The 15,628-nt window shown below is 42.8% G+C and overlaps 1 protein-coding gene across 4 annotated transcripts in view; it reads left to right on the forward strand.

Moving 5' to 3' along the window:
- The window catches only part of MYRIP (myosin VIIA and Rab interacting protein), a 198,812-nt gene that overhangs the window by 43,494 nt on the left and 139,690 nt on the right, over positions 1 to 15,628 (forward strand). The window lies entirely within an intron of this gene.

The raw sequence follows: 15,628 nt of genomic DNA on the forward strand, positions 1-15,628 counted from the left end.
TGTTTCATGTCCTTTTTGCCAAGCAGAGGTCCTGTTTTCAGAGCCGGTCCTCAGGCTTGATGTGGAAATGAGAGTCCTCTCTGCGCAGGGAGAAAGTTCTCGGCTGAGCTGGGTGGGCTTGCGGCGGCACAGCTCTGCAGGTTGGGGGGCCTCTGCCACGTGCTTGGGGTTTGATAACGCTTCTCTTGTTACCACATCTAGTAACGGATCACTGCCCTATGAGAGTAGTACATTCCCCTGGAATTACCTCTTAATTAACTTTTCTGGTGCTTAATCATCATAAGCCTAATTTAATATCTAGGCAGGGTAGGGAAGTGTCAATGGGGTTTCTTTTATCAGCAATAAGATAAAGTCCCTGGAGACTGTTGAATCAATTCTCTTTAGACATTGATTCACAGGACCAAGAATCCCCCAGCTCTCCGCTGCTCTGGGGCAGGTTAGCGTTTAGGGGGCTTTGTAGGGACAGTCAAAATTAGTGGACTCTAGACCCTGGGCGTTTTAGTATGTCATAAATTTGTGACATTCTATAGCAAGAGCATGTGTTTTGTATCTTAGGGAAAAGACAGAGGGACCAGGATTGGCTAAGGCATAAACCAGGGCCCATCTGCCTGTTTGCACTCCCATCCCAAATAACCCCGCAAAACCAAACAAAAAAGGAATTGGGGACAGGAATTTGAATGTACCACATAGCATGCTTTGGAACTATTAAAAACTATGCTGTAGTCGGCTCATGTGTTAGTGGGTGGGAGTAAGTTATTTCCTTTATGGAGAGCAATATGACTAATAACTATCAACATTTCAAATGTGTACAGCCTATAATCTAGCAGGTTTATTACCTCTGAGAATTATCTACGAATATACTCCACTCATTTGAAATGATATGTGTTTGAGGATATAATTGTAATGTTGTTTAAAATGTACACCAATAAGTTATTGGAAAGATAAGCTATAGTCCATCTGGACAATGGAACGCTATGTTGTTATGAAAAAGAATGAGGCAGCTCTATACGGATGTACAAAGAACTCCAAGGTGTGTTACATAAAAGTAAGGCTCAGGACAGTGGGATGATACAATTTTGTAAGAAAGGGACAAAAAAATTAAAAATGCAGAGAGAGACAGAGAGAGAGAGAGGGAGAGAGAGGAGCAAGGGAGGAGGAGGAAGGGAGAGAGATTCCGTGTATGTGTGAAGTACCCCTGGAAGAATACACGTGAATCCAAAACTTTGGGGGGGAGAGCAATTGAGTAGCTAAGGGACGGAATTAAAGGGGCACCTTTTATTGTAAACCTTCCTATGATTTGTACATTTTGAACCATGCCATAATAAAACCTAGTCGAATCACTTGTAAACGGAGCCTAGAAAAACATTCATTAAGTGTCTTAATTGCTTGGGTGTTGGATAAATACTAAGGGTTCAGCAAAAGTTTATTTCCTTTTCCCTAGATTTTAAACTAACACTATTATACGTATACTTGGAAGACGCATTGTTTGTGAGAGCCTACTTTTACTTTTAAACAGGAAGAGAGTAATACTCATTTTTATATTTACTGTCCATCACTGAACTTTTAACACATTTAAGTAGAGTTTATTAAGATTTTGCTGGGACCTAATTCTTTTCCTTTCATGGGGTATGTTTGTTAGTTTTATGGTTTTATAAAGTCTTTGCCTGGAAGAGTCTCCAGGGTAGCGTGGTTGAGCCCCCGAGGAAAGGCCGCTCAGAGAGATTCAAGGCTGTGCGTGAGGTCCACAGCTCGTCAGGGATGCCAGACTGTGTTTGGGTTTTATTTGCTCACCCTGAGAATATATCTCCGACCCAAGAAATCACAATTACGCCCATGCATTTAATTTGACACCAAAGGCCTGTCAATTTACCAGGAGTTTCATCAGCAAACCAGAAGCAGCCAGGACCTTCCAGTCCTCAGCCCAAAGGCCTCTCAAATGTTCTAGAACTCAGAGTTACTAAAATAATTGAGTCAATTAAAATTTAATCAAAAGAGAGACGTTAGATTAAAGGAAAATTAATATAAAATAGATGGGGAGTAATTAAATCTTTAAAATTTGAGTTAGTGTTAAATAATTCTTCTTGTGATTGTAAAACTTAAGATGACATCAATATAATTAAGAAACTATAAAAAGCATTAGTAATCTGAGTATAAAGGCTACGATCCTATTGGTGGTGGGTAAGAAGATGGATGATTACCTAGGCATATCTCTGGTTGCTGTTTTATTCTTTATGGTGATAGAGAAAATGATTAAAGTGTTTAAAATATGCTAATAATTGCTTAAAAAATTTAAAGGACTACATATTACATTTGAATTACCAGAGAAAAAGGGTCCAGGGAAGCCTTATCCCTAGAGGAAGAGATATTGGGGGTGCTAGGAGAGGCAAGGGAGCAACAAGAAAGCACGAGATAAAATGACACAAGAAGACTGAATTTATTATCCCTGTTGATGTGAATTTGTTAAAACTCCTCTATTAAAAAAAAAATAAAGACCTTCAAATTTAATAAAAAAGCAAAGTCGGTGTCATTACCAGAGATCCACCTGAGCAAAGTAACATGGAGAAAATAAAAATGGAGAAATGGACACGGTGGTCGGCAGAATTTTAAGCTGTCCCCCAAGGTTCTGTCCCACCTGACCCCCAATGCTGGCGTACCACCCTGCATATGTCTCTCGTGGTGGAGATGTTGTGTGGTTCAGCACAGCCGGCTGTAAGGACAGGAACTTACCCGGCCGGGCCGGCCTGAACCCTGTGAGCCCCATAAAAGCAGAGTTTCCTCTGGCGGAGAGCAGAAGGCAAAGCCAGAAAGATTGAAAGTGCGAGAGGTGGTTTCCAGCACTTGGCTATTGTAAATAGCACTGCTATGATCATTGGGGTGCACAGGTTCTTTTGAATTGATGTTCCAGGATTCTTAGGGTATAATCCCAGCAGTGGGATCACTGGATCTAAAGGCAGTTCCGTTTTTAGTTTTTTGAGGAAATTCCACACTGTTTTTCACAGTGACTGCACCAGTCTGCATTCCCACCAACAGTGCACTAGGGTTCCCTTTTCTCCACATCCTCGCCAGCACTTGTTGTTTGTTGATTTATTGATGATGGCCATTCTGACAGATGTGAGGTGATAGCTCATGGAGGTTTTAATGTGCATCTCTCTGATAGTGATGCTGAGCATCCTTTCATATGTCTCTGGGCCCTCTGTATGTCCTCCTTGAAGAAGTGTCTGTTCAGGTGCTTTACCAATTTTTTAACTGGATTGTCTTCCTGGTGTTGAGTAGTAACAGTTTTTTATATATTTTGGAGAGCAATGGAGGAAAAATTGGGACAACCATAATAGAACAATAGAATAAAAAAGTTTTACAAAATTAAAAAAAAAAAAAGAAGTGTGAGAGGGGTTTGACATGAGAGATTTTTACTTCACTGGCCTCAGTGTCAGGATTTTGGAGAGCTGCCCAGGGGCCATTAATGTGAAGCCAGAGCTGAGGGTCATGCTCTAAATTATTCTGTGCAAATAAATGTTAAAAAAAACCCCACCTTGATATAATGGATTATTTTCCAGAAAAATATAAATTTGGGGGGAATAAAATTAACTGCAAATGTGATGCATGATCTGAATAGATCACCAATTTTGAAATAAATAGGTCAAATGACAACTTCTCACAAAGCAAGGGAGTTATACAGCCCAGGAGACAAAAGACCATGCCAAGGGGTGCTTTCCGTATAGGGCATCTAATAAAGCTGAGACCCAAAGTTTAGATTCTCTGCGTAAGAATGCATTAGAACCACCCCTGCCATCAAATTGCAAAGAATATAATTTGTCAACAATCTAGGACCAAAGGGGAAAGTGAAAAAAGATCTCCTCTGATCTGCCCTAAGAATTTCTAACCATAAGGCAACCACCCTTGTATTTGCCGCCCAAGTTTCAATGACCTCTGTGGCGTCCACACCCACAAAGGTGAGGACATGAAGTGGTCCCAGGCTGGTACTGCCCCCTGATGCCTAAAAGGAGCCAATACAAATTTTTACCAGAGGAGCCTACCTTCATTCTAGGATTGAACCTATTTCAGCAGGAAAAGTTTCAGTATGAGCAGTAAATCGTTTAAAATCACTAACCACTTAAGAAAACAAGGTAATGGAAGCCAGGGGAACCACAACTAGGTCTGTAAAACATAGAGACCCAGGAATGAACAGTACAGAGTATAAAATAATGCTTACTATGCTAAAGAAATCAGGCAAATATCAAAAGATGAATAAAGCACAAACATTTAAAGAGGAAAAGGACTTGTTAGGATAAAATGCACAATGATTTAAATAAAACCCTAATCAATATATTCCCTAGCAAATTAAACGTAGCCAGAGAGAGAATGAGTGTACTGTCAAATGAATTTTTGAAGTCTAGAATGGAGTAGAGAGAAACAGAGATGGAAACATGAGAGCATTGGGACGGAATGAGGATGGAATGAGGAGGGCTCACCAAGCGTTCCAGAAGGCAAAAGGGAGAAAGAATAGGATAGAGACACTATTTGAAGAGATATTGGCTGGAAATTTCCGACAATTGATGAAAGATTCAAGATTTTCAGGAAGCCCAGAGTTTCCAAGCAGGTTGAATGAATCTACAGCTGGACTCATATTAGAGAAGGGGGAGAACACCAAAGACAAGCAGCCAGAGGGTAAGAGGTGTGATTCAAAGGAGTATCAGCCAGACTGGCAGTTGATTGTTAACTGCAGTGGAATAAATACCTTAAAAATGTGCTGAGAGCTATTTCAGACTAGAATTGGGAGGCTTTGCCAATGGATTGAACATGGGATCATGGAGAAAGCATTTCCAGAGCATCTGTCATTTCTGGGATGCACAAGATACCTTCGCTGAGATAAGGGATACTTAAAGCGAGCCAGGTTTGAGGGAGATTTGCTTTAGACACGGTGAATCTGAGATACTTTGAGACGTCCAAAAGGAGATGAGTTTCCTTTTCCATCCCCTTATGTAGCTCACAGGTTCTATCTTGTCTAAAAACATATTACAAGGAACTCAGTCAAATGCCTTGCTGAAATGGACTTATGATACAGGGGTGGGCAAAACTAGGTTTATCGTTATGAGTCTGTGAAATGCAGGGTTTATTCTTGTATTAGTATTTGTGAATTATTGTGTGATTTATTTGTATCACAACTGTGAGTCTACTGTTGCCCACCCCTGTATTTTTACGGTCACCCTTCGTTCTGTCGGAAATGAAGTTAGTTTGCCATGAATTGATTCTGAGCTGCAGGTCCGTCTCTTCTGTGTGACTTTGGACATAATAATTCAGTGTTTAGGAACCTCGGTTTCTTCATTTGCATCATGGCAAAAGCAGCGTGTAACTTGCTGAGGTGTTGTGAGGACTCAAAGATATGTTACCCCTGGAAAACCTTTTCTGTATAAAACACCACACATTTTATGTATGTATGTATGTATGTATGTATGTATGTATTTAGTACTATTTTGGCCCAGGGTTTTATTTTTTAATTTATTTTTCCATGACCCCCCCTTACACACCCTCTACCCAGCAATCACCACACTGTTGCCCATGAGTCCTTTATCCTTTTTACTCCATCCCTCCACCCCCTCACCTCCCTCCTAATAGCTGTCAGCCTGCTCTCTATCTGTGAGTCTGTCTCTATTTTGTTGTTAGTTCAGTTTGTTCATTAGATTCCGCAAGGAGAGGAATCATATGGTACTTGTCTTTCTCTGACTAAAATGCCACACATTTCAGTTAGTGATTCCTAACTCCTCAGAATCAGCTTCCCCCCCGCCCCCGCCCAAGTGCTTATTAGCCACCTGTTTCCTTAACCGCCTGTCTGGAATTTTATCAGGCATTGATTTCAAGCTTTCTGTTTAAATAGCATCTACCTTCTTCTCTTCTCTTTGGAAGAGTAGATTACCCTTGATTTGAATCAAAGCTCTGGGTGCCTATCCTCAGAGACTGTTGACAGTGGTCTGTAATTTCATGTCCAAGTTCTTTCGGGGCCCTGGGGTGTGATTTGGCTCAGAGGGTGGGCAACTTGAAGCAATATAAGGCCACCTGTGTGCGCTTTTTTGTTTCAACTAATTTTATCTCTTGTCTGGGGTTCCAGTTTCTTATTTTAACTGGAAAATAGTCTCTTCAGTGGAGAAGATGGGAGAAAAAAAGATGGTGAAGAGTTCTGAATTTCCCACTAGCATCTGTTAGCTAGCATTACACCATCTGCCCCTAGCAATATCGCTCTGTGTCTTACTTCTATTGCCCCGGAACATAATTTCAGACACGATTTATTTTTAGTGTTTTAGCTCATTGGGAGCTTTCCTGTATGTGTTCTTATAGATCGCTGCCATTTATTTTTTACGTCCTTTCATCTTCAGTACGCATTTGTCAAAAATGTGCCTTCTTCCATCTTTAGTTTGTGCTTCTGGGATTGTTGCTCTTTCAAAGGATGCCCAGGGGCAGGAGGTTTTGCTGGGCTCTGCTCCGATTCCAGGGGACTTCCTTTGGCAGCAAATCTGTGGGTTTTCATGGCTTGACTCACCCTGGTCAAACTCCCAACCAGCAGGCATGTGGGGGAGTGTGGGGGAGAGGGGGCAGCCCCCAGCTAAAACACACAATTTCCCACTGCACTTCCCTGAGGGTCAACAGTTGTATTTGAATAAATGCTTCTAATTTGATATGTGTCCTTGGTCCATTTCCAGAGTCCGGAAACAGCTATTTTTGACAATTTTTTTGGAGTTTTACCTTGTCTTCCCTAGTCCACCCAGGTGGGCAGGCTAAAATGAGCACTCGTGATAGCAGGTATAAAAGAATAGGAAAAAAGGCCTTTGGGTCCAGGGAACCGAGTAGGAACGGGTGTCAGCTTCCTGTGCCTCCACACACCTCCCATCCCCAGTCCCAAGACAGGCTGCTCTCTTGATTGTGACATCATTTCTGGTAACAAATGGGGCCGGCAGCAGATGTGACAGTGACCTGCTGATCCAGTCCCCCATCGCTGGCCCAGGGAACTCAGAGAATCAGAGGGTTTGGGTCTTAGAAGTAGTGAAAAGCAAAACCCACTAATTCCACATCACGACCATAGTTCAGTCTCTGTCTGTGTCTCTCCCACCCTATTCTGTCCTGCACCTCCCCACCTTCCCCCCAAACAGCCCTCACACCCAAAGTGGGGATCAGTCCTCACTGAGCATTCATTCCCGAGACCCTCTTGTAAAAAGCATGAGCCCAGTTAATAAAGCAACTATTTCATTTTACTTCGGGAGGCAAAGTTTAGTAATAGCATGCAGCGAACTGTTGTTGCTTACAACGATAAGGTGCTACTTCTCCCCTTATTTCCCTAATCGTAGCATTTATAGTTCATTAACAGGTTGACTTGCTCTCCTTTCCTCCTCCGCCAAACGGAACTTTTAAAAATCCATACAGCTTTGCCGAGGAACAGTGTTATGTAAAGACAGCACTGTGCCTAGAGTTAAACTAGTGTGACCAGCTCATGTATCAGTTTAATGCTATTGGCACCACATACAGTGTGGGCAAAAGGAGGCTTACAGTTGTTCGTATGGAAAAATACATGCAGGCTATGGTCGTTACAGTAGCTTTATTAACTCAAAATAATAAACTCTGTGCTTCACATACTCGCAACTGTAAACTTACTTTTGCCCAGGCCAGGAAATTGGTTGTGTGTTTCTTCTGGGCAAAGTTACAACGTAAGGGAATTGAGTATTCCGGGGCACCTGTGTTAGCTTAGCCAGAGCAGGTTGCTAATCAAGACGGAGGCAGACGTTGCCTTAAATGGGAGCTTATGTAAGCTACCTTAGTCAGTGCTGGTTTTAAACAATTGCACTTTTTTTAGGAGGCAAGTTGTACACGGGATCTTCTTGGTGAAAGGCAACGCCTTCCCCCTTGTGAGGGGTCCGCTGTGCAGCCAGGAACCAAGGGGAAGAGAAGTGTCACTTTGTTGCTACGCTTTTAATGTCATGCTAAGTGGAACAGCACTTTGCAATCTCTCAGCCACAGCAGTTTCCTCTCGCATTCAAATCTAAGCATATGAACGTTTCCCTAACTACCGTTCAGATCCAAACTGTTTATCTGGCAGACCTGTGCAAGTTGAATTCTGGAAGGAAATCTCGCTTGTTAAAAAACATCTTAGAACACCGTGTCCAGGGTTGCAGTCCAGGACCACGAGTCCCACACATTTTGTTTTCCAGGCAATCTTTCTTGAATTTTTTTCCTAAAGAAGTTAGACTGGTGTCTCTCGGTGGAGGGGAATGGTGGCAGGAGACCCAGAGAGCCCAGGGACCCACACACATTTCCCTGATGATATTTACTTCATTCATTTGTACCCCACTCTTACTTCAGAGAGGATGTGATACGTACGGCTTGCTGATGTCACTGCAACTCAACTAGAAGAGCTAGGCAAAAGGAAAGAGTGGAGAAACAAGAAGAGATTGACTGTCATTAATTACTCTACGTGTGTCCAACCTTTTGGCATCTCTGGGCCACCCTGGAAGAAGAAGAGTTGTCTTGGGCCACACATTAAATACATTGCGACACGTAATCACACAAAAAAAATCTCATAGTGTTTTAAGTAAATTGATGATTTTGTGGTGGGCTGCATTCACAGCCAGCCTGGGCTGCGTGTGGGCTGCAGGCTGTAGGTTGGACGTCCCTGAGAGAGTGAATCGTTGGAAGGGTCCTATCACTCAAAGCCCATTTTCCTCCGTGGTTCCAGGAATCCAAGCAGGAAAGGAAAGTGTTGAAACTGGATGGCTGACCTGGCTTTGAGGAACAAGATCAGTTACAACCCTCTCGTTTCCCGGCCTCACTCTCTGAAAATTTCCAGGTTTGGACTTTGCACTCGCCCTTCTGTGGCTGGTTGAGGCGTCTAATGTCAGAGGGCTGCAGAACAGCATCTTTCAGTCCTACTCCATCGGCTGCCTCAGCAAGGCACACTTTCCTCTTCTGCCGTGAGATACCTACTCATCTCAGTCGGCCACCTGTCTGGCAGTAGGACCACGAGTGGGGGATTGCAGAGAATGAAGGGCAAGTGGTTCCGGAAGGGCAAGGCATCAGGGTGTTTGGAGGTGGTTGCGTGGATGGAGCAGCATGGTTAAAATTATTACTGTACAGTTATATTTCATGAACAGAGGATGAGTAGACTTTCTCAAAAGATTTCACAAGGCTCGTTATACACAGTGTACTGTAGCATAGTAATAGAGACACTTGATGTCTAACCACCTGAATCACTGGGGTTCAGACTGCAAATACACCTTTTTTTTTAACCGTATTTTTTGGACCATAAGATGCACCCCCCAATTTGGGAGGAAAATGGGGGGGGTGCGTCTTATAGTCCAAATGTAGCTTACATTTACATTGGTGAAATATTATGTTATTTATGTTATTAAATATTTTACCACATTTTTTGCTTCAAAATTTTTCCCCCTATTTTCCTCCTCTAAAACCTAGGTGTGTCTTATGGGCTGAAAACTACAGTAGCTATATGACCTTAAACAAGTAACAATTCCTCAGAGCCTCAGTTTGCCCATCTACAAGATGGCTACAATAACGCCACCTCTCTCTGGGTTGTTGTGAGGGCAGGATTATGCACATAAAAAGTTTCGGCATCACCTGACACACAGTAACCCCCATAAATGTTAGCAGTTATTGTATCTAAACTCCTGAACTTGTTGGTGCATTGTGCCTCTGCATTTGCATCATTGGAGCAACCGGCAGTCAATGAAAAGGAATAAAAGCGACTGTCAATCTGTTGGAAGACAATCTGGAGATGGGGAGCAACCCAGAAACACTGCTGATTACGTATTCTCTGAGTTAGAGCTTTTTCTCACGTCCAGCGAAGGGATGGAAATGGAGCATCTGTAAAGTTCGTTCTCCTGTGGAAATTCTCTGTGGGTGAAAGGGTGCTGTTTGCTTGTCCGGAGAGATGCACACTCCCTCTGAGAAAGGCTTCAGTTGTACTCGAGAAGGGGTGGGGACCAAGGGCTCTGCTGCAGTTACCTGTAGAGACATTGGTCCAGAGCCTCCCCCACCCAGGATGTTCCAGTGGTCGGGATGGAGGGTGAAGGGCATCCCTGAATCTTGGGGAATCAGGGTCTCATGTTTTAGAGCCCCAAACTGTTGACTGCGAGCCTGACTTAGAATTACAGTGTAGGAACCCAGGCCATTTCTGGCCAAGGTGCTGGGTATCGAAGTCCGAAGTTACTGGACTTGGAAATGATCACTGTGTCTGAGTGGTGGAGTTACAGATGATTGGTTGGTTTTTTTCAACTAGTTTTATATTATTAAGTTATAATCTCAATCTTGTGAAAGAATATGTGCTTAAGACAGATAAGGCAATGGTAAATTAATACAATGATGTACAAATAATGACATGAACTGATGTACAAGAGGGGCCTCCTCTCACCTAAATGTGGTGGAATGGAAACAGAAAATGCACAGTTTGTGTTGGAAATGGCCTGCATTTGAATCCAGCTTCAGCACTTTCTGAGTGGCCAGTGCCTGGACATGTGACTTCCCAGAACATCAGTCTCCTTATCTGAAAAATGGGCCATCCTACCTGATGTAACAGATGTGCAGACTAAAGAGACAACATGTGTGAACTGCCTGGCAAAGTTGGTTTTCATCCCTTCTCCTCCTTTCCCTGGCAGCGGGGGGTGGGGGGTCAGGGGAATTGACGGTGTGAGGGGTGACCTATGGACAGATTGCCAAGACTGGTGTTAGAAGTGTTAGAGTGATGGAAGTGGGAACATCTTTCGCTTTGCTTGTACTTAAGCCTACCTGGTCATCCATCCATCCATCCATCCATCCTTCACCTTATTTATTCATCTATGCATGCATTCATTTATCACTTATTCATTCAGCCCTTTTTATTGAGCATCTTGCATGAAAATATCTCATTAAAATCTTAAAGCTTAGTCCTAGAATCAAAGATACCAGAAGAAGGTGAATATGCATGTGTATATGTGTCTTTCTATTTCTACAAATTACTTACCTGTATTAAAAGTAAAAGCAATATTTTTCCACGTGATCTGGCTCAGTCGCTCAGCATTTACTGCTTACTTTACCAATAATCTGTATGTTCATATTATGTGGTAGAAATTTATGTCTTCACCATCAGTTACTTCAGGTCTCTAGAGAATAAACCAAAGAATAGGTCTGCGAGGATTCTGTCTCAGCATTACATGCCCCTCTTTATTGTAAGCCATTACTGTCTTCCATTTCCTGTGCTCTATTGGGGGGCAGTATATGGTGCTGAGCTAGTCTTGGTCCTTTAGATATTCTCTTTAGCTGTGCACTTAAATTGTTCTCTCATGTCAGCGCCTGACATTTCACCTGAGAGTGCCACCTGGTGCGCTCGAAATGGCAAAATATTTTCGTCCTTCTCTAGCTTGTTTCTCCTGATTAATTTTCAGCTCTTAATTACCATCAAGGACAACTTGGGTTCTATTCTGTTAGTTTCACTTCAGAAAGAAACTTTGTTATTATTTTTTAAAAGATTATTTATGTATTTATTTTTAGAGAGAGGGGAAGGGAGGGAGAGAGGGAGAGAAACATCAATGTGTGGTTGCCTCTCATGTGCCCCCCCCCCCCCCTGAGGTCACTCTGAGGCCCGACTGCGGTGCTGAGTATGAAACCCCTACTTCAGGGTCAGTCTGCAGGCACTAATCTGCAGGCGGCAGAACTGCTCCTGGTAGTTCTCATGGAACTGTTTCAAGGGGAAGGTGGAATGCCATATGCTGCTTAGAGAACCGCGGCAGGAATAAACATCTTGGGTCATATTTATTCAGACAGTTTCCAGTTTTCAGAGGAAAAAGGAGAGGTGTACTTACTCCATGTGATAATGAGTCAGTTTATAAACTCATAATGTTTTAATTTATCTTCTCAATCACTATAGGCTTTAAATAAATTTATAATAAAATTCATCTTTGCACTGAAGTCTGAGGCATGGGCTAACAAGTTGATAAAGTTTTTTATGTGCAAGGACAAAGTTAGAAACTGTTCTTGGTAATTCGTTTCATGTCTTCCTGGAAATGCCATAAGTGGACATACTGCATATTAAATTTTGTTTCATTGAACTGACTAGCATTATGACCCAATTGGGTTTAACCTTCCTTAAGTACATATTTGTGGATCTCAGAAGCCTCCAGGTGAACTTATTTGGGTGATTTCTTATACATTCCTTAAGACTGTTTTCTGGACGCGATGCAACTCTGAATTGCACTAAAAGAAGAAAAAAGCATTTACTAGAACTAAATGTGATTTCTCTCAATTTAAACTTGGAATTCTTACATTTGGAGCTACTTAATGATTTGCTATTTGGTCTTCTTCCCCCACCCCAAATCAGTGCAGCTTTAGTTTTCTTAATTACAGCGATAAAGAATATTTTTAACGTCTCAACTCTGTGCTCTCTCTGCTAGATATTTGTCCCAGTTGGGCCCAATCAGAGAAACGGGAGGGTAAGCAGCTCCAGGTCTGTGACCTCGAACACGCTGTGTCGTTTCTCGAGCCCCAGTTTTCTCATTTTAAACTGGAGCGGTCGTCGTTACCTGGCTGGGTTAGTTTAAGAGCAGATCGTAGATGTAGCTTTTAACAACGGGTGGCATCGAATGTAATAGTGGAGATTGTTATTATTATAATCACCGCCACCACCATTGTGATGTCAATTAACTCCTAACACAGACATGAGGTTCACATGCCAGTAAAGAGAGACGATATTCAAAAAGCACTTTAAACTGTTTCAGAATAACCATGGCATGTTAACAGATATATTTATATTTACACTTTAACCTAAATTCTGATAATAACTAAGACAAAACTCCCACTTCCTCTAGATGCTCCTTGCGACCGCATGTTTTCATTTTTCCCTCCCTATGTGCCGAGAGAAAAGAGAAAACTAGTAAACTACACCAAGTTGAGTGCCCTTCTGTCTACCTCATGGTGGAGAATTTAAAGAACAGAGAAAATGGCCAGAAGATTTCCTTAGCGTCAGCGGAGAAAGAGTGAGGCTAATGTGCACTTCCTGACTTCACTCTTACTGCTATTTGATGTGATTTTATAAATGCTGTGCGTATTAGTCAGTTAATAGCATTGTGATACAATAAATAGGCCCACATCGGTAATTCCTCTTCCCCATAGTGTTTAGGATTACAAAGGAGGATTTACAGATAAAATAGCATATAGCTAATAGTGTATGAAGACAGTATAGATTACTATGCTTTATTTATGGCTTAGACCATAGGTCAAACAGAAAGGCAACTGGAAACGCCTCTGAAATTCATCTCCAAGAAGGTGCAAAGGGCATCTGTTGTCTTTGCAAGAAAGAAATCTGCACCTTCCAGGTTCTGGAGACACCAGCCCCAAAGCATGCTGAGTTTGAAAGAAATTCGTACTCATTCCTTATGACAAGCGCTTGGTGCTGTCTGCATGGATAAGACTCCCAGCTGACAATAAAACCAGGGCAGGGGCTTTGCTACAGTTTATCATATTACACCTATGAATAATTCACGAGCCATCTGTTGACCAGAAAGCCAGTTAAGGAATTCTAATAGATGCGTGATTTCCCCTTGCTCGGGTAGAGCCACACTGGCATTTACAACCTTCCCGAGCAATGAAATGCCAGGGAAAAGGGAACTGACAGTTACAGGTCTTTGCCGTTTCTAAGCTTTAATCACCTCAAAGCACAGTATCAGATATCTTCACTTCTGGGACTATGAGCAACAAACTGCTGGCAACATGTTAAACTTCCATTACTTCTTACAATATCTTGTATTCATATGAGTAAGACTTAGTGACTCACAAAGACAATTTGGAAGAAATAGGGATATTCACCCTGGAATTTTCTCTTTTTAACGGCAATAATTATTAACAACATTAGTTTCTTCTCTGAGGTAGTAATTTTTGGCAGTTTAGTTCTTACTCAGAATGTACTGAAGATGTGATTATTATTAGTACCGCTGTCTTCCCCAGAATGTAGTTATTCACATATTAACTTCTTTTGTGTTGGGTCAGAATAGCTCCAGGTCTGCAGAGGGATATGCTTTGGGAGTCTCGCTGACATGAAGTGCCTTTAACACAGAGCTAAACTTGAACTGATAGGATTCAGGGTTACTCTCAGAAGTCATACATGTTGGCTTTTAAGGCCGCCTGATCAGGCTGGGAAAAGTAAGGACTTGAGTGCACTTTAAAAAGTATCTCATTCCAGTCAGATGTCTGACGTTTTGGCGTTTTGGTTTAGAACATGCGCTCATTATTTCCTGACACAGGGGGATGTTCTGGTTACTCCTGGCGGATGACAATGACTTTGCACGAGGACGGAGTAGGAGGCACAGACAGGTGCTGCACAACCCTCAGGGCTCTCCGCCGACCTGGCAGTCCCTTCTCTGTCCTCCCCTCGGTTTTTCCTTCTGAGATGAGAGACTAAACCCTTCTTTTTCTAGTGGCCATGGAGCTCGATTCTATTGGTGAGCAGCTCCTTTGGAGGAGAAAGAATCTCACACCCTGAACATTTTGATTTTCTCTCTCATTTCAACTGGCTTGATTAATGTAACTCTGTTTATTGGACTGTCTTTGTATTTTGACTGAAGATGGTAGAATGTAGATAGAGTGAGGTAACAGTTTTCTGAATGGAGATTGTATATACATGTTTCTGTATTGATTTTACTGTAAAAGGTTTGGAGGGAATATTGCTAAATGTTGAAAATGATTGCCCTTGGGTGACTTTTGTTTTCTGTACTTTATTTTCTAAATTCCCTTTAGTTATGAAAAGAGTCGACTTTTTTAAAAAAGGTGGTGATAAGGAAAAGTGCTCACTTCCCTCCATACCTGGTCCTCTAAGGAGCACACCCCAAGGAAGCCCCACAGCAGTTTGGAAGAGGCCATGCACAGAGCGGGGGGGTCCGTGCCAAGGACAGAGTAGGTGCCAGGGGGCAGGTCCTTCAGGCCAGGCACTGGCTCAGTCAGCACACTGACCGGGTCTCTCAGGGGACAGACAGCTCCCCTGAACCAGGCTCCCAGAAACTGACCACTCAGTTGGAGCACAGGAGCCCCAGCTAATATTGGGGCCCATCCCACCTCCTAGGCAGGCTGCCCTGTTGACCTGGCTGGGCCTTCTCCGCCCTGCTAGGTGCAGAGCTGATGTTTGCTGTGCATGGAGCCAGGACAGACCCCACCCTCACAGGTGAGGCCTCTGGCATCCACCTCTGCGAGAGGACGCACCACTCCCGTTCAAATCAAAAGTATGAGTTAGTACCAGCTCAGCCTGTGCTCGGCTTGAGGACTTCCCGCGTTGAAGGTGGCTGGGATGAAGCCGGCCTTGTGAAGGGAAGAGCTGCATAAAACAGTGAAACTAGAAGAATGAAACTTGCGATCCTCGAGGCTATTTAATTTCTAAGTCAACTCTTGTTCTTCCATCTTTTACACCTTCTGACCTCTTCCTTTGTGCTTTCTTCAGGCCGAACCTTCCAGGCTTTTCGTGTGAAATTCCGTCCCCTCCTTCTTCCCAGATGGTCCACGCTAGTCATCACCTTACACTACAAGGTCCAGCTTTCCCCCTTTAGTGTTTTGCCGGGAATTCATTCACTCATCAATGTCTGTGGGGTGCCGGCTGAATATGTCTGAGGGCCCAGGT

Source organism: Desmodus rotundus, chromosome 8, assembly GCF_022682495.2.
Source record: "Desmodus rotundus isolate HL8 chromosome 8, HLdesRot8A.1, whole genome shotgun sequence".
Classification (NCBI taxonomy): Eukaryota; Metazoa; Chordata; class Mammalia; order Chiroptera; family Phyllostomidae; genus Desmodus; species Desmodus rotundus.